Here is a 27,540-nt window from a genome sequence, read left to right on the forward strand (position 1 = left end):
CTGTTCGCTTCGAGTCGAGGGATGTTCTTCGACCGCGCGCTCGCCGCGCAGCGCGCGGAGACAAAGGCGGAGCGTATTCCGCGCGCGCGGTATTCCGTACGAAACCGAAAGCTACGAAAATAGACGCGCAATCCGCTCGCATGCCGCGCGAGCTCCCGTGTCCATTTCGTCGGACATCCAGCACGAGATTACGACATTTAGGATGCCGGGCGTTCGCAGCGCGCCGCGATGAATTTTAGGTATGTCCAGATGTCGTAGGAAGTAAGGTCACGTTCCGGGAGCCGCGGTCGGCGTTGCGGCGTTTGCGTCTTAAGGGTTAGACCGCCGCTGCCGGGGAAGAATCGAGAGACCTCCTTCTCCGCTGCCGCCGCGCCGCGCCGCGCCGCGCCGCGATGATGATGCGCCGACGAGTGGAATTGCTCGGCGGCCGCGTTTCTCTCTCTCTCTCTCTCTCTCTCTCGCAATTCGCGCATCTTCCGCCTCACTAACGTGCGGGGTCTCTGCTCGGTTTCGATTTCTTACCGCGGCCAGATGCTTCACCGCCCACGACAAAGTGTGCAAGCAATGCTCGGCTCGGGCTCGGCGGTTGAACAAAAAGAAGCGGGAAAAAGGATGAATATGCAACGCTGATTAACTTTAAAACGTCGTTAAACGCCACCGTTGCGAGCGGAGCGCCGGCTACGGCGTTGTCCCTCTCTTCGCTACCCCCTCGGACCGTTTCCCCGCGCTTGCCTCCCTGTCTGCCGGCAAGAGACATCTTGCCTCCCCACTCACGTATCACCCGGAAGATTGCTATATACGTCACATACGTTTTATTACGGAGGTCTCTTTCCGAATAAAGACGGCAGCATAAAGTGCATTGTCCGCCGTAGCCTTTCTGCGCTCGCAGACTCGCAACAATGCCGCTCGCATGTATATTCGAAAATGGCCTTTAATTTACACACAGGCGACTCATTACGTTCCATAAGTTAGCGCCGGAAGCGGAGTGTGCAAATTCTGGCTGGAACTCGGCCGTCCGAGCGGCGGGATGGAAGTGAGCGACAAAAGGATTACGGCGGACAAACAGCGGACGAGAAAAGCGAGAAAAAGAAAGAGGAAAATGAGGATACCGCTCGTGACCGCGAGATACCGCCAAAACCCCATCGGTTCGCCAAAGCACGATTTATCACATCCTCGTGTTTCCTCTTCCTCCCCCCCCCCCCGCTCCCCTCTCCCGGCCTTCGAGAGAACGCCAGTGACAAGACAGCGGGATAACAAAAGATATCGCGCGCGCGAAACCCGATAGAGAATCGGATCCTCTTCCTAGTCCCTGCGCTACCTAAAACTTCCCTCTTCCTCCCTAACCCCTCCACCCATCCTTCTCGCGGTCCTCTTTCTCTTTCTCTTCTCGCGCATGTGATACATTATAAGAAATCTCCTCCTATCTGGCGAGCTTCGCCCGTCAAGAATCCGCAAACCACCGAATCCGAGGGAGACGATCGCCACCACACCCCCCGCCGGCAGCGTCGCCGCGCACACACAACGACTCGGCAACCACCCTCGACCTCGCTACTCGTCGCGTTATCTTCATTCTCGATCGTGGATGTCGGCGTCGGGGGTGACGCGCGCGAGGGTAACTTTAACGGCACGCAGACACTACGTACACGACCGAAGCGTGGCTCGTGCGCGCGCGCGCACCCCACAACCCCAAGGGGTGACGACGCTGCTGCGCGACGCTCCTCATGGCGGCGGCAGCGGCGTCGGCGGCGGCGACGGCGGCGCGGCGGCGGCGGCGGCTATAGTGGTGGTACCGTCTACGTCGAAGGGCGAGGGAGGGCAAGCCGACGAGGACAAAGGGGGTACAGCGGGGTTAGCGGGACCATCGGTCGACCGTCCGCGCGCATCGATGGTGGGAGAGCGCGACGAGAAGTGGGGAGTTCGCACGTAGACCGGAACGGCCCCACCAAGTTTTATCCAACGATCCGGGAGGCTCGTCGAGGTAGTGGTCCGCGCCCCACAGCCGCGACAGCTACGAAGCGCGCGTGTTGCGTCTCTCGAGCTCGCCTCGTTTCGGAATTGCGCGAGAGGGAGCGAGAGTCATACAGTAGCGAGAGAGAGAGAGAGAGAGAGAGAGAGAGAGAGAGAGAGAGAGAGAGAGAGAGAGAGAGAGAGAGAGAGAGTGAGAGAGAGAGTGAGAGAGAGAGAGAGAGGAGCCCGGAGGAGAGAAGCGTCCTGCCGCGGCGTTGCTCCGCCGTATCTCTTACGCGAAAGCAGGCGCGATCGCGCGCGTACCGAAACTCACCCCCTTCGTCTCGGAGGGCGCCACCCTAGCGGAGGGTGCTCGGCGCGGCGGCGTTCCGCGTCTCGGCCGATATCCGGACGAGTGTGCTCTGGCCACGGAAGTAGCAGCCGCGCGCGACGGAGAAGTGCACGCCCGGACTCGGCGTTTCCTTCGACCTGGAGTAGCTGTCGTGTTGCAGTTTTTTGTGAGCCGCGCGCCGATCATTATCCGGGTCGCGTCGGTATACGTTCCGCGAGGAGCGGTGCGCCGCGGTTTCCGTTGGGACAACTGCGGGTGAAAGTGTACCCGCGAGTACAAGTGTCAAAGAGAGAGAGAGAGAGAGAGAGAGGGAGGGAGTGAGGAAGAGAGAGAGAGAGAGAGAGAGAGAGAGCGAGAGAGAGAGAGGGAGAGACCTGTCAGTTTCATGGGACGACGTATCGCAGTTCCGGTATCGCCAACTACCAGCAGCACCGGTTCCGGTGAGCGCGGTTAGCCTGGTGTAATTCGACGAGGGAGCGAGAGAGCGAGCGAGCGAGTCCCGTCACGCTGACACGCCGCTCGAATTTCGCGGTCACTTGGCCGATCCGGATACGTCGCGTCGGCTGGCTGCTGAGCGCGAGCCTGTTTCGCTGCTGCCTGCTGGGGTGCTTCGAAGGTGCTGAAGATTGTAGATACCGGGGAGTGTCGCAGGTGCGAAGGTACTCAGCTCGTCAGCCGGGGGTGGCAATTGTGCTGGTGGTGTGTCCTCGCACTCCTGCGCAACGCTTGGAGCACCGAGTGTCCTGGGGAGGAGCCGTTCTCTCTCCGTGTGGGGCGCATTAGCACCTGGCTCTCTCGCGTACGTATGAAATTCGTGTTTCACCTGACTCGGGCGCGCGGATCTCCAGTGCGGCGGTGCCGTGCTATGGCCTCTCTCCTTAGGTTCTCTCCTACACCCCCAAACAGGTTATTGATTTTGCCGAAGTAAGGAGGTACGGATGTAGAGCCCGCACGCCCTGCGGCCTGCGACCTGCTCTCTCTTTCACCCTTGTCCTCTCCCGTCTTCTCCCTCTCCCTGACTACGTCGCTTTTTCCCTCTCGCTCTCGCTCGCATCATCTCTCCATCGAATCCGTCTGTCCGACTGACCGTCTGTCTGTCTGTCTGTCTGTCTGTCTGTCTGTCTGTCTGTCTGTCTGTCTGTCTGCCTGCCTGTCTGTCGCAGTCTGTCGTTATACCGCACGAGCTGTCCTTGATCCTGCGTATCCTCGACGGCGGGTCCGGTGACTTTACGCGATCCAGCCGGAAGCGATCCAGACTCGCGAAAATGCGTTTGTATGTGTGCGTTGTGTTGCGTAGACGATACACGTCGTGCACCTCTACGCTGTATCCGATACACACACACACACACACACACACACACGTTCGATCCTCGCTTCTCGCGCGCGCAGGGATGATCGGGAAGAGGGCAGTGTAGTACATTCCAAGTGAGTCCTACTGCCGCGTGTCGTGAGTTGCACCCTCGAGGAACGCGCGTTATCGGGCTGCACCTTAAGCGAGTCGAGCTCGCTTAAGTCGCCGATCGCCGGCCACATGTACAGAGATAAGAGACGAGGTTCACGCCGGCCGGTGTTAACGCGATCAACACGCTGCCGCGATTGATGTGGTTGGCTGCACACATTTGTCTGGGCCCAAGCGTGCTGCTACGTCGTCCTGTGATGACTCCTGTCCTGGAGAGGTCCTCCTCTTCTTCATCCACACCTAATCACGTCGCGACGGTCGACCGTCCCAAGATTTTCCACATCAACTAGTGTCTCGGCCAGTCCCATGTACTTTCGCCACCGCTTACCACGAGCCGAACAAAGAGTTCTTGCATGACGAATTGCTCGATAATTGTTCGTTTCGAGATTAAGAAGCATCGCGAAACGGCATTCTTCGAGACATTCTTCGAGGCAGCCGCGCCGCCGGTGTTATCGATCACGTCGATTGCAATTTCAACGAGACCTTCAATCTCGCATCGACGAGCGAACCTGCTCTGGACCGCGCACACTCGCTGTTTCTTCCGAAAGTATTCAATCTTGCGTCAACTGACGTTGATCAACGCGAAAGCTCCTCGCATGTATCATCGATAGACCGCGCGACGGTGCATACGCGCTTATGTGCGGCGTCGGTGGAACGATAAAATTTCAACGTATGAATTATTCCCAGCGACGCTGCTCGGGAGTATACGCGGTGCATATGCTCTGTTGGCGACCGTACTTGATTAAACATGCATTTATACGTGTCAGAGAGGATTAGAAGTGAGAAGGCGGCCACGCGTACATGTGCGATGTGTAGAACGGGAAATAATGGCGGATGCGTACTGCCTCGTAACTACAGCTCTTTTCGCCTTTCGCCGTTTTCAATTTCACGGCAATCTCACTCGAGTCTCTGCCGTGTCTCGCGCCGCGACTGAAATGACGCGATCTCGAATTCGCTGCCATTTCTTCACGAGTGGCTGATCTCGCGCGAACGAATTCTTCATTCTCGCGCGGCGACTCTTCAGAGGATTTGTCAGTCTTTCTTCCTCCAGGGAGAATCGACCGAGCGATTTTTGTTACTCAACCCACCGCTCGGATAGCGGAAAACGTTACTTCGACATTCGACCTAGTATGGAGATTCATTCGATAAATAATTATCAGATTCAGCAAATTACCGCATTGAGACACATAGGTCTAGGTCAGATGACAAAAGAACTCGAGGAACTCGTAAAATTGCTCGTCATCGTTTTGCCGAATATTTCATCTTGCTGCTTCAACGCCAGCGATCTCCGTGCAATATCGATCGCAGGGAAAAGCGCGCTTTTACGGATTTTTCGCGGAGCGAGTACGTGGTTGGCGCTACGGCGCTCGTGTCTGCAGCAACGCCGTGTCAATGAACCTCCGTGACACATTGTCGCGAGAAGCAGCATGACCGTATACTTCAGACAGTGGTTACGGGCAGATTCCAACTGACGGCGGATCGATCGGCCGAGGAGAACTTTTCACGGCGGACAGTCGTGTGGCAGCGACGTCGGCGGCGGCGGAGGCGGCGATGGCGGCGGCGGCGGCGGCGGCGGCGGCGGCGGCGGTGTGGTCTTTCGCGAAACCGGCGGGCTCGTAGTAAATCAATAGAAGCCACGTGAACCCGCGACGGACGATCGTTCCGTCACGCTCCGTCCGTGGAAGCGCGACCTCGTGAATTCGGCGAGCGAGCAGATCGATAATAATTCGGCGGCTGAGGGCCGCCTCCGAGAAGGATTTGACCTTTTGAACTCCCGATAGTTTCTCCGCCCGACGATCGTTCCTCATCGCGCTGGTCGTTTCGTGCTCGACTCCCGTGTCGATTGCGACACGGAGTGTCCGTCTGTTTGAGACACGAGGCTTTCGTTAGCCGAGGAGTACAGCCTGATTCTCTCAATAATCCACGACGTAGTTAATTTCCAGTCGTTGACTGCGTCCGCGCGATTCACGATGTCTCTCGCTCGTTTTTCTTAATTTATATTCGCTTTCACGTCGCGCGCGTATCCGTTGTTATTTTTCCCCGGTTGAGGTTTCCTCACGGACGAGGAACTTCGACCGCCGGACTATCTGCGGAAGTATCTTTATCTCACTTCGGTAACATTGTGTGGTTAGATTTAGATTTAGTGTGGTTAGATAAAACGTGACGATGCGTGACACAATATTCGACAGCGTCGCGGAACGCTTTATGGATTATACAACAGGCGTGCTCGACTCGCGAATCTTAATCCCTTTCTCTCTCTCTCTCTCTCTCTCTCTCTTTCTTTTCTCTCTCTCTCTCTCTCTCTCTCTCTCTCTCTCTCTCTCTACAGATACGTTGCTAATTATTCATACAGAGGAACCGTTTAATAAACATCTCGTATCGATTCTACTCGTACTTGGCGAGCATTGCGAAATCAACGTATATTTAACGCGTCTTCTACTTTTCCTTCTTTTTGTATCACTCACACAACGTAATCGTTGAAACAACGAGTGACCTATTTATGCCCATAAACCAAGAGCACGCTAAATACTGTTGCTGAATAAAGAATAGACTTCACCGGACACTTCGTGTTACGGCTAATGAAAGCCGTCGAGCGATGGATGCTCGTAATATCAAAAAAGGAACGATCATAGAAGAGAAAAAAGAGACGGAGGCGAAGTCGTTTAGATGTCTCCGACCAAGTGTCCACGGCGGGGAGGATCCTTGATGGAAATAGGAGCAGCACGTAGGCGTGTCTGACTTGCAACATCCGGCAGAAATATTGCAACTATTTCTGAAATTATTTGGCACACTTCGATACACACCTGCGACGTTCGCGGCGCACGGGTGTGCGCGGGTATGTTCCTTTCTCTCTCTCTCTCTCTTTCTCACTAATATATAAAATCGCTTTGTAAGAAGGAAAAAATTTACCCATGAATTCGCGAGCAACGGCAGATCATATCGAGGGAGGAGGGAAAAGAAGAGAGGAAAGAATGGCGCACGCTCGTGTTCCTTTCATCGACCGTTCAAAGGTTTCCGCGTACGCCTCGCGAAACTTTTCAATGAAAATATACGCTTTATCAGAGACGAGACGGAAACATTCAGCCGATGTTTTTGATATTACCTCCGTATGAACGTTATATATATATATATATGTGTGTGTGTGTGCGTGTGTACATACACATACACACGTGTATGTGTATATCTCCTAGCTCGAAATGTTTGCTTTAATGACAGCACAGGTAAACGCGTGCACGGTGTTTCGAGTTAATCCTGAAATTGGAGTGATTCGTATAATTTCCTCGCTTTTGAATGCCCCGCGAAATAGGATTTATCTCTAATTCCTGGGCGCTCCGGGGCGCGAGGCGGCGGAGAACGGTCAATAGTCTCGAGGTATGGCATCGCGACCGCAGTAACTATATTCCTGGGTGCGCAATTTAATTGCTTTCGTGGCATCGCATCACGAGATTTCGTGTCCGTTTTTCTCCCCCCTCCCTCTCTCTCTCTCTCGCGTCGCGATGGAATCCGACCGTCGAGCGTTCGAGCGAAAGCGACAATAATCTAGAGAGACGGCGACGCGATATCGCGACGATGATGACTGCCGGTGATGACCGCACGGGTCGTGCTGTCGGAGCGTCGTTTAATTGCTTTCGTCCCATCGAACCGCCGCTGTTGTTTTTCAACTCGTCCAAGTCGCTCGTGAAGCGGCTTTATCAATACGGGCCGAGAGAGTGCCCGGTAGTGAAAATGTCAATAATATCGAGCCAGGACGACATGACACCGCGGACAGGAAATAAAAGCGAAGTTTCATCGTCGGGGTCATCGGGAGAGATGATAAATACGAGAGCACCGAGATAAGATAATGCTTCTTACAGAGTGAGAAATTTATTCACACGTTCCGTGTCCGAGCATTATCGCGTTTTTGTTTCACGGAGGTCGCGAAAGAGTTCAGGTTCAGATAATGCCGGTTATTGCGGAGTCGCAGCGGGAGCCGAGCTTCTCAAGACGTCTGCGAGCAAACAACGTGATTCTGCGTGACGACGATTTTCTTGCATCTTGCAGCTCTAATGAATATCTAATCGAGCGCACTCACTAAGCCCTGAAGCGAGCGCCACGATCACGCGACCCGGGAACTTTGCGTTTTCGGCTCGGTAATCCGTCCGGCCGACAAAGCGCGCAATAAAGTCTATCGCCAAACTATCGATAACCCCCTCCCCCCTACTCCCTCCCGCCTCTGTAAAAACACAATTCCACGCACGCGGGCGCGACTGTCACATTGTGAAACGCGCACCGTCTGTGGTACGCGCAACGTGGTATCGTCGATCATACGATCGACATAAAAATATCGGGTGCGCCGATACAAAGGTGTTCGTTTGTTCAATTAATGATGGCAGCTCTTCAATCAAAACTCTGACCCAAATGCGGTCGCCCAATGTGATCATCCGCCGTAACGTATTCTCTCGTTAATAACAGCGCAAAGCAGAATTAGCGAACAGTCAGATGAATCCGGTCGGTCTACGATGCAGAGTTTGATCGATAGATAACCGATTCCAGCCGATAACTACTTTCCGATAACAAAAAGGAAGAGAGAGAGAGGGAGCGGGAGGGGGGGAGGGGGAGAGAGGAAGAAAGAAAGAGCAAGTCACAGTCGCGCGTGATGTTTCTCCAATCAGTTTTTCAGCGCTATTTCTATCCGCTGTTTCAGACTTGCCAGCCGTTATTTTGTCGTTGCATAATACACTCGCCGCTCCATCTATCCCGCATTCTCAGCCGTCTCGCCCGCCCCCCTCCCCAACTCTTTAACGTGCATTTACCGAAAGTCGGTCGTCGCGCCTGCATCTGGGGCCGATTCCGGATTTATCACACGTCTCCGTTGTGCGCGCATTACTGCATACACCCGGTATATTACCACGTAGCCCGCTGTCCGTTTTGCGCGCCGGGAAGCGCACGGAATGCGCGGCAGAATGCGCGATTATCGTTTGCCCGGCTTCTTCGGCCGTATCCATCACGACCGTTGACACCATTGGGGGCTGTCCGAGGCGAGCGCGAAGGCTTAAGAGACGAACGAACTCGAAAAACCTGCACGTAAATTCCGCAATCTCAGCGCGACTTTTCCGGCCGGCGCAGTTACTCGACTCGACGACTCGTAATCCCGGCTCGCGGCTCGTCTCTCCGAGCGAGGCTTCCCTCGACAACGGGAACGGGGCCCGGCAACGAGACAAGGTCCGACGACCTCCGCGCGCAGGGATTCCCAGCTAAACGTGCAAAACGTCAATGAGGTCCAGACGCAACGCCGCGCGAGCCACCGCAGCAGCAGCAGCCGCCGCGGCGCGCGCTAATTGCGTCCGTCGCATCAAAACAAAGCAGTCGCCGCGCGCCGGTCCCGTTCCCGGTCCCCCTCGGGTGGTGATTCGCGAAACGGGGCCAATGACCAAGCGGCAGCGCAGCGTGGAAGCCCGCCAGGGTCCCGAAATACGACGGAAGTAGCGTTTGCGTGGGTCAACGTTTTCCAAACGGGCCGTACACGACACCGGCAAAGTTCCGGCGCTCAGGGCGAGATGCTGCTCATCGGAGTTTATGCGCGGGACGCGGTTCCGATCCGAGTATTCTCGGATCAATTCGGCTCCGCGAGATACCGCGAGCGGTGGGCCCTCCGCCAGGAGGAAGCCCGTTGCATGCGCATCCGCCGCGTCGAGTAATGCCGATTTTCGAAACGTGCCTCTGCCTCTGAAAGTTAGCGACCCTGTGAGATCCAATTTCGTGTGTCATTTGTGTGATGAAATTGATTTACATATCTGCTCGTTGGGGAGGTAATTATTACGGACGTCCGGGAGGACTGTACTCGTGTGAGAACGGTACTCGTGCGAAAGATGGATCTTTGTGTAATCTAGCAATTGAAGGGGAGAATCAGCCAAATTTCTCGAATCTATTCACTACCTCGCCTCTGCCTCCGCAATCTAGCCTCCGTTTTCTCCTGTCGTACGTACGTGGTATGCGAAATAAGTTTACACAAGTATTTTGCCATTTGTGCTACGAGCGCACCTCGTATACCTCGCGACGTGTGTCCAAATCTTGCGGAGCGACCGTGAAAGTGCACAAGCATCGCTGAACGCGCACGAGACGAGAGAACGTCGGGACCGATACGAAAATATGAATCCGACCCTAACGTGACTGGTGCATATATATATATGCACGTGGTGCATGTGCATGCAGCGCGCGGCGCTGCTCCTCCTTTTGTCGTACCCGACTCTCTCTCTCTCTCTCTCTCTCTCTCTCTCTCTCTCTCTCTCTCTCTCTCTCTCTCGTGAAAATCGTGCCGCGGCGGCGACGACGCTGCTAGAGCAGAGAAGAGACCCGAGAATATAGCGCGACGCCGAACATCGGTAGATGCGTGGAATTTGGAGGACGCCCTTAAAGTATCGTACACAACGTTCGGCGATGACGGCGATGCGAGCAACCGCTGTGCGCTGAGCATCGCAGCGTCGTCGCAGCCTGGCCGATCCGTCATTTTCAGTCACCTCGAGTTATTTCCAGCCCGGAAAAATCTCCGAGGAAGAACGCTCCGCTGGAAGCGGTGAGATAGGACCGAGCAAAATTTCGAAAGTCGAGGACGGAGAGAGAGAGAGAGAGAGAGAGAGCCCTCGGAGTATGCGGGTATTAGAATATCTCAGCTAGTAACTTACGGGGCTATACGGATATTGTACTCTTTCGGGAGCAACGAACGCGATAAAGTACGTAGTGCTTCTGACGGCGACTTTCTTGTCGCGTGACGATAACGAAAAAGGGAAAAAACGAGAGGGAAAAGAATTAACGATGACGTAACCGGTCGTTTGTTACTATCAGTGATTCGCGCAAGAGCGAAAGACTAATTGCCGGGCAGCGAGTTTAATGTTACCGTTACGTTATCACGGCGCGCAAGAAACGTCAGGGATGAACGGTCAACATCTAAATTAATCCCGTGACGTTCCAAGCGAGACGTAGACGGATTGACGCGGGGAAGTCTAGAGGAGGATACGCTTTTCGGAGGATACGTGCTCCGTGTTCGTGCCGCACCTGCCGGTCAATAAATAATGAGACTAGCTATTCTTAACGCAGTCGTTGCTTATCGATCGGCGCGGGAGATGGCTTCGTCCTACAAATCCCCGCGAAAGCTTCCGTCCGTAGTCGCGAGGATCATGCCTGTTAATTTATTACGAGTCGAAGCGCCGTCACCCTTCTTCCTTCCCTCTCGCTCCTGCGCCGCTAATTCTCGCGGTTGGTCTTACACTGTGAACGGGGCTTAACGTCGGCTCGTCGTCGCCCTTCCTGTCGCCGTGTACACGGCTAAGACTCTTTAACATTTGCGTGCCGCGGAGGTTTCTAAGCCGCGGCTTAGATCAAAGTTCACGTTCGCCTCGCGGCCGATTGCGGGGGACGGGGAGGCGTGTAAGCGGCTACATTCGCTCGCGCAATTACGGAATAACGATCCGCCATGGTATCGCGATATCGTAGCGACCAGCTCTCTTGCCGTGCGCTCGCTTGCCTAAGTCGTCCTTATTCTCGGCAAAAACGAGCGAGCAAAAATTGCCGCGCAAAAATTGGCCACTTCCGGCCGAACCGTAAAAACACGTATATCCGCATGCGTTGCTATCCGTTGATACAAAGCACTCGGTCCGAAACGCACTCTTGACAACCGCGTCAGGTGCCCGAGGCTCTGGACAATTCGTATGTGAGTCTTCGAGTATCCGACTGCGCGATCGCATTCCTCGAAATTCGACGTCGAAGTGCACGTCAGTAGACTTCGCAGTGTCGATCGCGCGAGTTACGATAATTGCTCCGCCACGTGCTCGTTATCAAGCGAAATAATAATGAACCTCTTGTGTTACATTTTTGATCTTTTTTATCCTTCATTCTCTATCACTTTTAGCAGGGCGGCCTATTATGGAGAGCGAAATGGCACTTTCGACGACGATTAGGCATGGTGAAAAGGGCGCGCATTAATCGCAGAGTGCTATCGGTAGATTATCGCTTAATAGTTAATCGTAAAACACGCGCCCCACTCGACCTCGGCGCAGGAGGAACAAAGGAACGCGAGTTTACCCGATGAATTTTTAAGAGCGAATCTTCCTCGCCACTTGTTCTCGTTAACTAGCTGGACCTGGACGTGCATGTGTGTGTGTGTGTGTGTGTGTGTGTGTGTGTGTGCGCGCGCGCGCGCGCGCAGCTGGACCGGGAAAATAACATAATGCATTTGGTATCATGAGCCGGGCCAAGACCTCGTGAGACCAGTTAAGGGTTAATTAGAGCCGGCGCGAGATGTAACGTCTCTCTAGCTTTAATTCTCCGACTCGTTCCGTCGCGCGCGCAAACCGCGGCTAATACTGTGAATGATAACGTGCCTTCTGGCTATCTTACACGCGACGTTTGCGCGCGAGAGTGTATCTACTTATCGCATGCAAACATTTCCCGCGAGTTGGAATAATCGAAGGGACCAAGTACCCCCATCGCCCCCCTCCCTCCCTCCCTCCTCGCCCCGCCCCGCCCCGGTCCTTTGCAAGTTGCACTCGCGCGCATCATCTAGATACAAACACGTGTGCACACACCTCCACGCTCGCGCTAACGAGCGAGCGGACGAGCGAGCAAATGTGTGCGTTATAATTATCGCGCTTTATACGAGATAATAACGTTGCAATTCAAAGCGAAACGTTATTGCAATATTACCTTTCGGCGTTAACGATATTATACGATTTATCCGAGCGTGAGCGCAAATGAACACGGGACAAAGAGCGACACTTGTTTTGAATTTATGAAATTCATTAAGACACGCGCACGCGGCCGACCGTAGCATGGAAAATCCTTCGAGGGTTGCGCAGGATATCAAGGATCGAGGCTATCGAGGCAAAGCGTTTCTCATGCCCCAGCGGAAGGCCGGAAGGCGGAGCGGCCGCGGCCGCGCGCGGGCAGTCACTTCCTCGTTCCGGCAGCACAGTGAAAAATTAACGACGTCGTCGTCGTCGTCGTCGTCGTCGTCGTCGTCGTCGTCGTCCTCGTCGTCGACGAGGAGGACGACGAGCGGGACGAAGCAGAAGTGCGTGCGCACTGCGGTTTTTCCCGACGCAAGTATAAATCGCCCGGAATCCCCTCGCGCTCCGAGGGGCAGTCCAGCCTCGTTTCCCTCGGGGGGTTGAAGCTTCCCCCCCTTCGGCGCACGCAGTCTGCGCAGCTTCGCGCTGCGGAGTGGCGTAACGAACACCGCGAGCAGGACGACGCACCGGCCGGAGCGACGAGTCCGTCGTGATATCGTGAAATATGCAGCGCCGTCGTCCGCCGCTGCCTGTCACTGTTGCGGGCGAATTAACGTTATGTTACGTTACGTTACATCACGTTACGTTGCATCACGCTGCGCGCGTTATCTCGCGACTCATCCGCGCCGCGGTTGTTCCAAACGCGAGCGTTTCGTCGGCGGCGTTACGTCGTCGCGCGCGCGCGCGACTCCTGAGGTATTATCGCCGCGAATTGAGAGCGAAATTTACATAGTTCTCTCTCCCGGAATGTGCACTCCCGTCTTCAGGTTCTCCCTTCCCCTCCGCCCCCTGCTCTTTCTCTATGTCTCGCCTTCTCTCGCCGGTCGCTAACGAGCCGTGGAGGAGCCTTTTCAGAGATGGCGCCCACCGTGTCGGCGCGACGCGGACTTCCATCCATTGGGGAAAACCCTGCGCTAAGACCTTTCGCGCGTCGCACCCCCATCGCGACGTGTCACCCTGGTGCTGGTGAAATAGCGAGGCGCGCCAAGTTTGAGGGCCGTTACCGCGAATGGGTGTTCCCGCGAGAAGCCGTACCGCGAGAAGCGACCCGAGACGTCTAATTAGGGTTCATTGTTATTCGCTCACGTGTGCCACTTAAATTCCGGACCGGGCGAGGAGCGACGAGACCGGCGCGGAGGCGTGAAAACGCTTCCGCGGCTCGGCGACGTGGTCGGACCGGCGCTCGGTTATCGCTTCTCTTCACGAGGAAACTTTCCGCCGCGACTCTCGGCGACGCCGGCGAGATCAGATAGTGGACGTAGGCGCAAAGTGTACGCGCGAGTACTTCCACCCCCGCGCGCGCGCGCACGCGCGCGACTGCTTCCACCCCGCTTCAGCCGGTTAATACGCGATCGTTTGTGGCAGATAAAATTTACAGCAAAGGCGCGGATCCATGCGATATTGATGTTGACTTCTCAGCGCAAATCAGCCGCATTCTCTCGGCGCGATCTTGTCGCGTCTGTGCCATCGATTTTCCTTATTTCTGCCGCTGAAAGTCCCCAATTTCACGCGCTCGCTCTTCTATCTGATGGGCTTTATTGACTCACGACGGCTAATTGTAACACGATCGACTTGACTCACGAGATGTGAATTTTCTACCTGCCAGGTGCTGCTTTCTTTAGTTTTATTCAGCTTCATCCGTCCGAGAATCTCCGTCGAGGAGAATATCGTAAACTATTTTTGAAAATCTGTCCTCTCTCTGTGTGTGTGTGTGTGTGTGTGTGTACGTATGTGTTCTCTATTTAACACGTCCCGATTCTCCTGATATCCAGGTCATGAAAACGCGCGACTTGAGCTCTCGACGCGTCGAGAGGGCGAATTTTACGCCACGCGAGATTCCTTTCGATGTTCTATTAGAGTTGTATTATTCAGGTGACACGGGTAAGACCATTTACGAAGTTTCATCGTAGCGAGTCCGATATCGGTGCGCTATTATGTGATATCGAAATTCGATTTCGCCGCCCTTCTTAGCGCGTACCGACTGCTGGCAGGTAATCGCATTCGCGTAATCTCTCGCGTGAAACACGACAGATAAGTTTACGGCGTAGCCTCGATAATGGGAACATCGATCGCGATTTCGCGCGCACTGTTTTTTTCCGCGAGCTCTCTTCATCGGTTTTGGATATGAGAGAGAGAGAGAGAGAGAGAGAGAGAGAGAGAGCGCAAGGTGTTGCCTCTCGCGGTGCACGTAATTAAACAGCGTGTTATTTCGAACTTCATTTTTAAATGAGACGTCTTATTTTCCACGTTGCTCTATTTTTCCTCTCTCTCTCTCTCTCCCTCTCTGGAGATAATGCCATCTTATTCGGGAGTAAATGGTGCGGTACATGTACGTATTTTATATCGCGTTACACAGAGCATTGTCTGTGCGCGCAGACAATTGTATTCGCGTCAGACAGATAATTTATGTAATGCGGGATTTCTTCTTTTACTATATTCTTTTTGCCGTCTTCTCCTCGACGACGCGATCTCGACGCGCGTCAAGCAGCAAATTACCCGTCCACTGGCTTGAGCACTCAGAGCTGCGTAAATTTTTATGCCGTCGTCGCCGAGCGACAGCGACGCGATTCAGTCGGAATCGGTGAGATAAGTTTCACACGATGTTTGCGCAATCAGCCAGAACATACACGCACGATTGTGCACCATGACGTTTCCCGCGTCTTCCCCCTTGGCGTGATAAATCGGAGGCTTTTCCGCCTGTAATGATTATTAATGAGGGTTATGAATCTTGGCGGTTATTCGGTAAAACACACGGATGTAGGGACGCATGGGCGGACAAAAAGCAGGCTTTAGCGTAAGGACAAAAACGACAGGCTGCTCGCGGAAATGTATGGTCCAACGCGTCGTTCCCCCCCCCTACCCTGTGCTATTTTCACGACGTTTCCTCTGCGCATAAGTCAGCGGTGGCTTAGAAGCTGCTAGTCCTCGAGGACGTGCCGCGAACTTTTGCGCGGAATCTCGCAATAAGGGATCGTCGATCGCATCAAGACGGCCGACAAGCCGCAACGCAAGCCGACGTCTACGCTGCGCGAAAGGACATGTTTGTGCAGAATAACCGCGCGTCTCGATTTGAGCCCCACGTCTCTCGCGATCACATCGAGATCAGCGAGATTCCTCCACTCCTCACGATCTCACGAGAGAGAGAGAGAGAGAGAGAGAGAGAGAGAGAGAGAGAGAGAGATGTCCGCGCGCGCCTGACTGGGCTTCCTGCAAAGGAGGGCCAAATTATTCTCGAACGTCGAGAACAAATATTGACACGCTTTTCCTGTACACAACTACGGACGGGAGAAAGATTTGCGATACCGTCTGCCCCGGCAGACATTTTCGCGCGTTTCCAACGGTAAGAGGGAAGAGCCGAAAGTCAATACGATCGCATGTGAGATTGGGAGATTTCCTTCGTGCTGCCGCTCTCTTGCCGCCTCTTCTCTCTCTCTCTCTCTCTCTCTCTCTCTCCCGACCTTGATCGAAGGCCAACCCCGCGGGGCACGCGCTAACGCTCGGAGGGCCACAATGGCCACGCATCCATACTAATTACGGCGCGTCCGCACATTGGCCAATAACGGGCCCAACGGTGGTCTGCGACTGTCGAGGGAAATCTCTCGGCGCGCTCCTGCTACGAGGTCCTCGGTGACACAATACGAACAGGGGTGCTGGCGACGGGTAGGGGGTCGCGCAATAGGAGGGCCGGAGAACCGGGAAAGTCGACAGTCGACGGGACGACGAGGCGCAATTTCGTAAATAGGGAATGGTTACGTAGGGATTATTCCGGGCGCGAGGATGATTCAATCGAACGATTTTATAGCCGGCAGCTGCGGCGAATCCCGCTCGTGAGGAGGAGGAGGAGTAGACACGGAGGCGGCGGGGGATTTAACTGCTGATTAAGCATCGCCGAGGATATCAAGCGGCGGCGTTATCTCGCGGGCGATTTACGCGAGAGCGAGTAACGTCCCCCCGGCTGCCGTAACGTCGTGACGACGTAACGTTTGTTTTATCACCGCGGCCATTATCGCCGTTACTTACTCGCTCGATCGTTCGCACGAAAGGCGCCCCGGCGAAACACGCTAAATCCCACGGTATCGCCTTTAATCGGGTCAATTTTGTCGAAGCGAACGGCGAAGTCAGGTGAACGGCGCGCCATTATCGCTCGGTTAAAGGATACACCCCCGACCGGGGGGAGGGGGGAGGGGTGGTTTCGGCCGATCGGCCGATACGAATGAAAACGAGTATTAGCTCATGATCGAAGAACGTGGTTCCGCAGAGCGCGGTTCTATGCTAATTAAATGAATGAATTTATACCCCCGAGAGCGAGAGAGAGCGAGAGAGAGAGAGAGAGAGAGAGAGAGAGAGAGAGAGCTAGCGATTCCATTTAATTCGAAATTCGGGGATATCGGCAGCGCGGACAAAAACGGCGCGGCGTGGAATATCAGGGGGAAAAATAGCGTCGCGCTGCTTTTGTCGGCACGAAAGTCGCTCTCGAATTAATCGAGAGAGCCCCGATGAAAATTTCACGCGGCGGAAGCGGGACAATATCCCGTCGGCGGCGGCGGCGGCGGCGGCGGCGGCGGCGCGTTATCGATCTCGTCGACGTGGACGGGAACGCGTTCCCGCGAATGTCACGAAAGGCGGGACACATAGGAGTGACGAGCTATCCAGCACGCGCGCTCCAACGCACACGCACGTGCGCGCGCTCAAAGTCGTGTCGAAGCGTATTTTTCGAATTGCGGCCGCGAGAGAGACGCGGCGGAGGCGCCTGTGTAAATCGCCTGGGCCGGTTTCGTGGCCGCCGCCACCGCCGCCGCCGGCTTTTACATATCCGCCGAGAGTGTTATGGACTCAGTCACGCCATATGGTGTCGATGGAGCCCAAAGGGTTGCGCCGCCGCGGCCGTGGTCCTTGAGCGAGCGAGCGAGAGAGCAAATTCTAAAAGCCGAGCTCGCCACAGTCCTTCACCTTGCTTCTCGACAGGCTCCTCGAGACCATTACAGGAAGATCCCGGGGTCCCTTTGTTCCATCGGGCCATCGGCGCTCTTTACGTACGTGCTTCCGCGATTTCGCAGCGGCGGGCCTCGACGCGCGGCGTCTGTCGCGAGCATCGCCGGCCGCGGCCCGCGCTGCGAGACCATTCATTTCGGAAGACAACGACGCGTGAATACGAAGACAGAAGGGCTCGCCGGCCGGGTGTCTCGGCAATTTTAATGACTCGTGCCGCAACACCCGGCGATTGTGGCCGCTCCCTCGCGTCGTGCATAATGCACAGGACGAGCGAGCGCGGGATGTTGCAAAAATGTTGCTCGACCGCGACGACGTTCGATGCCTGGGCTATTCAATTTCCCGACCATCCCGTCGCGATATTCGACGCTGCGCGGCCGCGCCTTGTATATACACGGACGGATCTAGACAACAAATTCCGGATAAAAGAGCCGGTAACTTTAAATTGCTTTTTTTTTTCAAAGGAGCAATTTCGCACGCGCTCGTTGTATATTCTTCGCCCTTTCAAGCTCCAACCTGATGCCTTGAGTATTAAAGCGAGTCTTTGAATACAAAGCAGAAAATCGTTTCATCGAGCCGTTTTTATTAAGGTGCTCGTCGTTTTTCTTTTTTCTATCTTTCTGCAATTAGCGTCGTCGTCATACGTAGCGTTGTGTGTGTGTGTTGCGCTGCGGCAAAGGCGATGCGCGCTCTCGTATTTATAATATCTGTCACGTTTAAGACGGATAATGCAGGTCGTGCGCTATTTCCGCGCACAGATTGCGGAAAACGACCTTACGATCGCGTAAGGTCTCCGAGCGTGCAATTACTGGGAGTAGGAAAAGAGGAGAGAAAAGAAAGAGGAGGGGAAAAGGGGAGAAGGGAGAAAAGCAACGGAGTTTCATGCGCGGCGCGTGCGCGCGCGGTTTGGGAGAAAAATTTCAAACGCGCTTATCCTCAAAGTTCTTCGAGTCCGCGGAGAGGCAAAGCTCGGAGGCGAAAGCACTGTTTTCTCGCGGAGACGGCACGGCGTCTTGGCAGCACGTGTCCGAGGCATTATAGGGCATTACGCTTTTTACGTCTTACGCGGATTCTATACACCGCGTAAATCCTGTTACGTGTACGCTTCTCGAGCGCACGTCGCGCCGGCGGATTATCCGGCGCCGCGTTCGCGCCGAGCGACTTTCCGGGCGGAAGAAAGAAAATTTTGAGAAGCGAGTAGCGCGCGCGCAAGTGGGTGACCGCGATATCCCGGGTATCTGATCCACTTTACTCTTAATGTCCTTGCGATATTGCCTAAAGAAGTAAGAAGCTCGACGGGCAAAGTGGATGCGGCGTGTTTTGCAGCGACACGCCCTGCGCGGTCGATTGAGTCTACTTCTTCGAGCGCTGCTCGAAAAAGCCACTCAACAATGCTGCTCGTGCGTATCGTGGCAGCTGGTACACACTGGTATTTTTTTTTACGACGTATTCGACATTAAGCGAGGCTCAGCTCGCGTTGGGAAACGTTGTGTATAAACGTGTCGCGTAACAGCGAGGCCGCTTGGCGCTCTTTCGCAAAAGAGACTTTTTTTTACTTTACCGCGAGCCGATTTCATTATGATAAAGCACTTGAAATCGAGCGCACGAGAAATTCTCGGTGGAGACACGCGGTGGCACCCCTTCCCCCCGCCTTTTTGAGGAATTTTGCCTCGGGAAAGGACCGCTTCTAAATCACAACGTGGAATTAAAGTCGAAACGTTTTAGGATATCCCGCTGGGATAATGGGTCCGCCCCGCTTCTCACAATTAATTTCTCGCAACCTCGTGACTCAAGCTGAAATTCAACGCGGCTCCCGAGCCGAAGGAAAGTTAGGTGTGATATTTACATATTTAATAGTTTTTTTAAATTTTAATTCTTGCGCGACACAGTTATTCGCGGTCTGAGTTTATACATTTCCCTGCCTCTGTTTCAACAATGCGCGCGCGCGCGCATCTGTAAAATACGAATGCGCAATAAAGTCGTCGCGGTAAATTAAAGTTTAAATAAAATATCACCGTAAATTTCGCATTAATACGCCCTACGTTGCTGCAGTTTAACGCGATTGCGAGGAAACGCGAATCGCCGCTCGCCGCGCGCTCCACGCCGCCAAACACACAATCCCCCCGCCAAGTCATTTATTCTGTAACGCGAAATATATCTTTCGCCGTTCGAATTTCGCGTTCGTATTCAGATATATGCCTCCGCGCGCTGCGCGTTCTCTTTGAAATTCCGGCATATTTATTCCATCGAATGGAAATATTTCCTCGCGCATCAGAAAATCGCGAGCGCGACATTCAAGCGAAACGTAAAGCCTTGCGCGCGCGCGTGCGCTGACTCTCACGCGAAATATCTGCGCCGTGCGCGCGCGAACACACAAGTTCCGGCGTCCCTCTATTCCCGAGACTTTAACTTCAACACAAACGCGCGTGTCCATCGCGTTAACCGTTTCAGCTACTCGCGCGCGCGCGCGTCCATGAGGACACGCGCGCGTGTACGCCCCGCGCTGTGCGCGTTATTTCCTGCACATCCAAAGTGATTTGCGGCAAAGCGGCCGAAATTAATGTATGCGGCTGCATTATCCGAAGAGACCTGTCGCGCATCGGACATTAATCATACTTTATCTATGGATCCTTCGGACGCGAAAGCAGGAAGCCCATTATCAATAGAGTTTTATCCGTTGGACTATGACACTTGCCACTTGGATAAAAACACAGGAGATAAACGGCAAAGAGGCAGAAGATAAGAAAAGGGCGGGAAAATCGTCGAACGGAAGTGTGCATGCATTGATATTAATGCATGCCCCGATATTAAAGCCCGGAAATTGACGGAGCTACAGCAGCGCCGCCGCTAAGTAAATCAGACATAGACGATGAGTAACGATACGCGAGTAAACGAGCGTTGAAAAATGACGAGCGGCGGCGCGCGCGCGCCGGAGATCAAGATTCGTTCGATCGCAACGCCGAAGAAATATAACGCCACCGCGAGGGTATAAGTGATCTCCCCTCCCTCGGCGGTATAGCTCACCCGGTATTTTCTTCCGCCTCTAATGACACGGTTTTGCCCAAACATCTGCTGGATCCCAGCGTGTTCATTGATTCAGAGGAGACGCTCGGGTCGTCCGATGGTTAGGTTGGTAACCCATCGTGGACATCCTTCCATCAACATTGTACGAGCGCGCGACAGTTACGACGACATTGTTTTGTAGTATAACATTGACATGTACTCGGCGCATATTAGCGTGCGCGTATTACGCCTTTGGGGGGCAGAGAAGAGGGAGGGCAGGCGAAGGTAATTGCGAGGAATGGGACAATGTGGCGTGTTTTGCCGGGGTATCGATTTTATCAACGTCGTCCGACGTGACAATCAATCTTCATAATTCGCGGAGACGAGGGGAAATTCTTTTGCAAATTGCAATTTGCCGTCGCGTCGTGAACGTGACGCGCGTAAATTCCCACGGTATCGCGTCGGTACGCGCGAACCGACTCTTTCATTTTCGTCCCAAAGCGATCAGTGGTGCGTTATTTGGAATAATTTCTACATATTTAATATGTATTATATATTTGATATTAATTTATATATTCGATCTTTTCTATGTATGCTTTTAACAACTTGTGACGTGATTCTCGTACGTCATGAGCTCGTTAAATAGATAAATAGGACCACAAAAAGAGCGAGGGAATCGAGAGAGAGAGAGAGAGAGAGAGAGAGAGAGAGAGAGGGGGGGGTGGAGGGAAATAAATGACGATGAAACAAATAGAGAAATAGTACCGACATATTATGCCGCAAAACTATCCATCCTCAAACTCCCATTACGCTGTTACCGTGATATAACAATTATTAAGGCGAGCGATCAAATATAGCACTGACTAATGTCGTATTTATTAAGCGAGCAGACTGACATCCGGCGTTTTTCCGTGCAGCTCCTAATTGCCAGATGTCGTGATCCTAATGTTCATCACGAACTTGGTCATTACACGCGCGGGTGTGCCGTTGTATAGCATAGCCGTTGTAATTTCCTACTCTCCCCGATCTCGTTAAAACCGCGAGCCGTGTCTGTGTCTTGCAGCGGCGGATAGACGAGCAGCGCACGAAACGCGCGCGGCCGCGACGATTCGATATTCGCGTGGAGCATCGCGCACGTTAGGCTCTTTTTGCGGGGGAGGTGGGGGGGGGGGGGTTACCGGTCTTCCGGCGCGGCGGCGCATGTCGTCTCTGTGTGTGTCACCGCTTTCGGGACGCGGAAATAAATGGGAGCTTTCGGGCGATGACACGGCGCAGGAAACGGATCGAGTCTCGCGAAAACGAGATTCTCGGATTCTTTTTGCGCGAGCTACTTTTCACCGACGTACGTACGTACGTCGGCGGACGTATTGCGATGTGATATCTCGTCGGGAGATACACACCGGGAGATGTACGAGAGTCTACAATAAATATATATATATATATATATATGTATATGTATATGTACACGTATATAAAATGACAGAGGTCGTCGTCGCTTCATTAATAGGAAAGAGCGCGACCGCGCTGTGGATATATCTGACCCAGCTGCACGTTACACGTGTGTCACCTCTGCGCAGCCCTGTGCCGCAAGGGACGGTAAAAGGGCATCTCGTTTCCTTGATTGCATAACAGAAAATTCAAAGAGACTCCGCGCCGGGCGTCGCGCGTCGCGCGACAAAATTGATCTCGCGCGGCAAATAAAACGTTGATTTAAATCTGATTGTCCGGGTACACTCTCGTTTGCACTACACTTCGCCCAAACAGCGTTAAGTTACGGCAATCGACCCGCGCTGTTCTTCCAGCCACGGTCGAGCGTTCTCCAAATTCGTGCGTCGCTATGAATATACATTATTACTCGTACAAATCGTTATTTTCACGGGGAATCTAATTTGCGTCGGATATATTCACGCGAAGCGACGGACACGGCCGCTGAGGTGATTACAAAATTTACATGAAGCGATAGACGTCGTTACCGTCAAGGAAGGTCAAGCACGCTATAGGCTTGACCTGGACTCGCTCTCGTGAGGACGCATCAAATCTACGTCCTCTTCGCTATTGAGACATCAAGCGCTATGACGCCGCCGAGACAATGCGCGCGAGACAAGCGCGCGGGGTTAGGCGCGGTTTCACGACACACATCGTGCGAATTCAACAGACGCTTTACCGCACAATGCGACTGCGAAACGAAAGCGTCTCGTCCACAAGGCACAAAGGCTTTAATTGCGTCCGCGTGCCTCGACTACGCTCGTCGTAAAAGTAAGCGATGCGCGAGCAAAATCCCGAAAGTTTAAAGCGCTATCGCGACGGCGGCAGCCTCGCTCGCGCGCGGGCGCGTTCCGCGCCGACGAGGATGCGCCGACGGAACTTCGCAGATTAACTGCCTCTAGCAATGATATAGAGGCGTTAGACAGAATGGAAAAGAGAGAACAACAGATAGAGATAGGCCAAGAGAGACGGAGCCAGAGAGAGAGAGAGAGAGAGAGAGAGAGAGAGAGGGGGGGAGGAAGAGAGGGAGCACAGCGGCAACGAGGGTGGTTTCAGACGCATGCAACCGCTATCGATTGACAACCCTCGTCCCCACCAGTGCCGCGCTACGCCATCACCACCGCCAGCAGCAGCAGCAGCAGCAGCACCAGCACCACCACCACCACCACCACCACCACTTTCAGTACTACCACCACCATCATCACTACTACCACCGCTGGCACGAGCACCATCTTAAACTACTACCATCAGCAACGTCGACGAAGGTGGCGGCGGCGGCAGCAGCGACGGCGGTGGCCGTCGCGTCTTCTGGCTTTTCTCTCAATCAATTCAAGTAACCTCCACGCCTCAATCTCTTTTCTATCTCTCCTAACCCCTTATCAAACTAGTTTCAGCAATTTATACCTGGTCGGTCGGAATCTCCTAGTCTTAGCTCGGAATCGCGGTATGAAATTATGAGTCGCGCCACACTTGGTGTAATCTTCGATCGTACTTGGGGGATTTAATCCCCCACGACGACGACGACGACGACGACGACGACGGGGTAAAGCGATCTCGCGCCACCTCCGTCTTTCCTCCTCCGTTATTTCCTACTCGCGTGCTCGCCTCCCGGTTCTTACACTTCGACGATTCCGCCCCTTTATCTCGCGTGCCGCGTGACGCCGTGTTCTTCCACGTGCGTTCACGACTGCTGCACGTCTACAAATGCATCAAGCTGCAGCCTTTGCAACTTGGCGCGATCTTTCATTGTCCACGGTGCGATTTAATTCCAACGGCGAAACAAATTTTTCCGTCTCTCAAATTGATTTCTCTCTCTCTTTCTCATGCGCTCTCTCCCTCCCCTGGCTCATTACATTTACTTCCTCTACTTTGTATTAACGCACGATGGTCTCTCCTTCTATCCGTCCTACTCTTGTTTCTCTATCGCCGCGGCGCGTTGCTCGTTTTTTCTCCTTGCAGCCCTATCGAATTATAAATTTTATCAGTTTATATAACACTCCGATCACTCGCGAACGATTTAATCCCGGGATGAAATAGATGTCCCGCTGTCTCCTCTGTGCTCTCGTCCATTTTCCATTCTCTCTTTCCATATTTCAACGGACCTTCCCCCCTACCTTTTATATCCATTTCACTTCCGCTCTCCGTCGGAGCGCGCGTCTGCGTACCGTTTAAAATTATATCAAATTACAACTCGTAGCCCAGTTCTCGTAGTACGATCTCTGATCGTCCTTGGAGGATTTAATTTCAGGACGAAATAAATTTCCCTCATTTTGTCTCTTCTTCCCTGCATTTTCTACGGCCTTTCCGTATTTCAACTCTCCCCCTTTATCCGTCTCGCCCCTCGCTCCTCTCTCTCTCTCTCTCTCTCTCTCTCTCTCTCTCTCTTTCTCTTTGCGACATTCTCTGGTGCTGCTGTACGCGTGTTCCTTCGACCGGAGCGCGTTTGTCTCCTCGTTTGTCGACTCTCTTCCACTTTGGCTGCCTCTCGCGACGCAGTCTACTCTCTCTCCGGCTCTCGCGGACTTCCTCTTTCGTCCCTCCGTCGGCCTTCCAGACTCTCGTTCCTCCCCGCCTCCTTCTCCGCGTCTGCTGTGCTCCAGAGTGCCTTCCCCGCTGAGACTTTGTCGTCGTCGTCGTCGTCATCGTCATCGTCTCGGTCGACTCCCCATGTCGCTGCGGGATTTCCGCGAACCCCTGTTCTAGCGCTCCCCTTATATCAAGAGATGCCCCAAGCACGAGCGGGGCGAGACGGAAAGAGACAGACAGATCGCCAAGTTCTGACCCCTCCTCTCCGACTCTCGACGGTCTGAGAGAGAAGAGAAAAAGAAAGGGAGAAAACGCGGGAGAAGAAGACAGAGACGACAGAGAGGGTCAAAGATGTAAAAAGAGACGGGAGAAGAAGGGGGCGGATGGAGGGCGTGCGACGAGGATAAACCGAGCGATATTAAACGAAATGAGAGAAAGAGAGAGAAACGAAAGCGCGAAAGACGAAGAGGGGGGGAGAGAGAGAGAGAGAGAGAGAGGGAGAGAGAGAGAGAGAGAGAGAGAGAGAGAGAGAGAGAGAGAGAGAAAGAGAGAGAGAGAGAGAACGGTGAGGGAGGAGGAAGCGGAGAAAAATTATAGGGAAAAAGCGAGGCAACACGGAGGGACCGGGCCAAGGGAAGGATGAGGGAGAGAGACGAGGGGAAGGGAATGGCGTCCTCCAACGGCGGCAGCCGAAATATTTTACGAGCTAAACTGCGCCGGCGGCCTTTGCCCGCGAGAATCGATGTGCGAAGATCAGACGCCGCGTTGGAGGGTGCTGGTGCGGCTGGTGGTGGTGGTGATGGTGGTGGAGGAGGCGGAGGCGGCTTCCGTCTTCGCCATGCCAACGCCGCACTCTCTCTCTCTTTCTCTCTCTCTCACGTTCGATAGCCGATTAGAGGAGAAAGTGAGGTCTTCTTGACCGGAGGGCAGAAAGGGACTTTTCGATTTCCGATGTCTTCTCAGGAGCGCGGAAGGTCGCGTCGTCGTCGTCGAAGGTTTCGCAGGCCACCACCCAGACTCCCGCCGGAAGTCGTAATTATGGAAGGAAATAAAGGGCTCGGGAGGGGGGAAGGACGGAGTTCGCTCGAGTGGAAAGTGGAAAATCTAGTTAACCGAATGCCAGCGGCGATCCGCTGGGAGAACTCTCTGCGGTATTGGTTACTTGCCTGTGACGTTTCGTCGTCGAGTCAGAAAAGTGTACACAGGGTAAACTACCAGGCTACGATTTTGGTTTTCTCTTGCCCGGAGCAAGGGAAACTGATTACTTTCTCCGTCTCTCTTCTTCGTCTCTCGCTGTTTCTTAAACGTTTACACGCGATGAACAGATGCTCGACATATATAGCGTGATAAGAGATCTTCGAGAAATTTGACTGTTTGAGTTCTTGATGATCGTGGAAAAGTTCCTATATCCCTGATTAATTAATAAAATTTAATAAAATTTAATAAAAGGAATATAGTAACAAGAATTAAAACGTAAAAACGCATTCGATACGCTTTGACGCTATATTGTGCGAATTATAAAATAGGATTTAAAACTACACATTTGCGGAATTGCGAGATTTATAAAAAAAAAAGAAGTTTATTGTACAGTTTAAATCCAGTTGAATTACTGTATTATATACGTAAAAATATGCATCTCTTCCGGCTTGATACGGCTCATGCGGTTGACAGCGGAAAGGAGATGCATGGCTACACGCTACACATAAATTGGTGTAAAGTTTGACCGTGGGTGCAGGAAGAAGTTACATGAGTGTAACTTCTGAGTTACGGTGAGGGCACTAACCGTAAGTGGGATATACGAGATACGGAACGGAATCGAACGGTAACATTTCAGTGGCGCGCGAAGTGTTTTATCTTTCACTGTACAGAGCGTTTTCCTGTCGTACAAAGTTTCATTTAGGATGTTATTATCAATTCAATAAGGTTACCAACTTGATCTAGAATTACAAAGCTCGCTTATAGCAATCACGAAAATGCGTGGACCCAATTTTTCGGAAATTATGTGATGCAAAAGTTATTTTACAAAATTATAATTAAATTATTAAATTATGAATCAGTGGTTATGTATATATTAATCGTATATCTTAATTAAATTTTATTAAATAATCAAGTAAATCTCTCTTCTCCCCCTTCTCCCTCCTCTCTCTCTCTCTCTCTCACTCTCTCACTCATTCTCTCTCTCTCTCTCTCTCTCTCTCTCTCTCTCTCTCTCTCTCTCTCCCTTTCATTCTCTCTTTCTCTCTCTACACGAACAATGCAAACATTTCTGGCGATGTAAACAACGGGCCGACAATGTAAATTGCCTAACATTTTCTCGAGAATCGCGAGAGTGAAAAATTTCCCGGAACCGCGTAAGCAAAATTCAATTCACGAGCGCGGAAAATGGTCGCCGAATTTCCTGCTGTTTCATGCTATAATACACTTTCGCGTATAAAATCTCATATATCCGCATTCCGCTATTTTCTTCCACGCTTCCATTTTATACCGCTACCACTAGGGGTTTCCTTTATCCACCGCTATCAAGATTTAGTTTTCGTCACGGTGAAATCCGCCGCGATGATGGAAAATCGGTCGCGTGCCGCACTCTCGACTGCAGATTATCCAAAGAAGCTTCGCATTCTCGATCGATCGCGGGGTATTACACACCTCAAAAGCGTCATCGATCGGATATTCTCGGAGACGGGGGATATCGATATGTGAACCAACGCAGGAGAAAGGGTGTAGGTGTTTTAAGTTCCCGGCATATTTTTCATGTGTACACATACGCGTACGAGAGATTATGCAAACCGAGGATTTACCTTCCTGCAGATTTATTCTCCGCGAAAATATCAGCGTACCGATAATCTTTAGATTCTAATTGATTTCAAATCTGGAATAAATTTTATCGAATAACATGGTAATACGTCGACGACGTATCGCACGTGTTGAAAAATTTTCAATCTTTAACAGAGTGTTTTTTATGCAGAGTGTACAGTCAGTAGCCGTTTTACGCACATCGTCGAACTCGAACCCTGTAT

The 27,540-nt window shown here is 52.9% G+C and overlaps 1 protein-coding gene across 6 annotated transcripts in view; it reads left to right on the forward strand.

Annotated features, from left to right (window-relative positions):
- Positions 1 to 2,158: 2,158 nt before the first annotated feature.
- The window catches only part of LOC105186472 (neural-cadherin), a 209,825-nt gene continuing 184,443 nt past the window's right edge, over positions 2,159 to 27,540 (forward strand). For all 6 annotated transcript variants that reach the window (XM_025298006.1, XM_025298003.1, XM_025298002.1 and 3 more), the window contains exon 1: positions 2,159 to 3,098. The gene's annotated coding sequence lies outside the window, so the exon portion shown is untranslated. The remainder of the gene's footprint in view (positions 3,099 to 27,540) is intronic.

This window comes from Harpegnathos saltator, unplaced genomic scaffold, assembly GCF_003227715.2.
Source record: "Harpegnathos saltator strain DR-91 unplaced genomic scaffold, Hsal_v8.6 scaffold202, whole genome shotgun sequence".
Classification (NCBI taxonomy): Eukaryota; Metazoa; Arthropoda; class Insecta; order Hymenoptera; family Formicidae; genus Harpegnathos; species Harpegnathos saltator.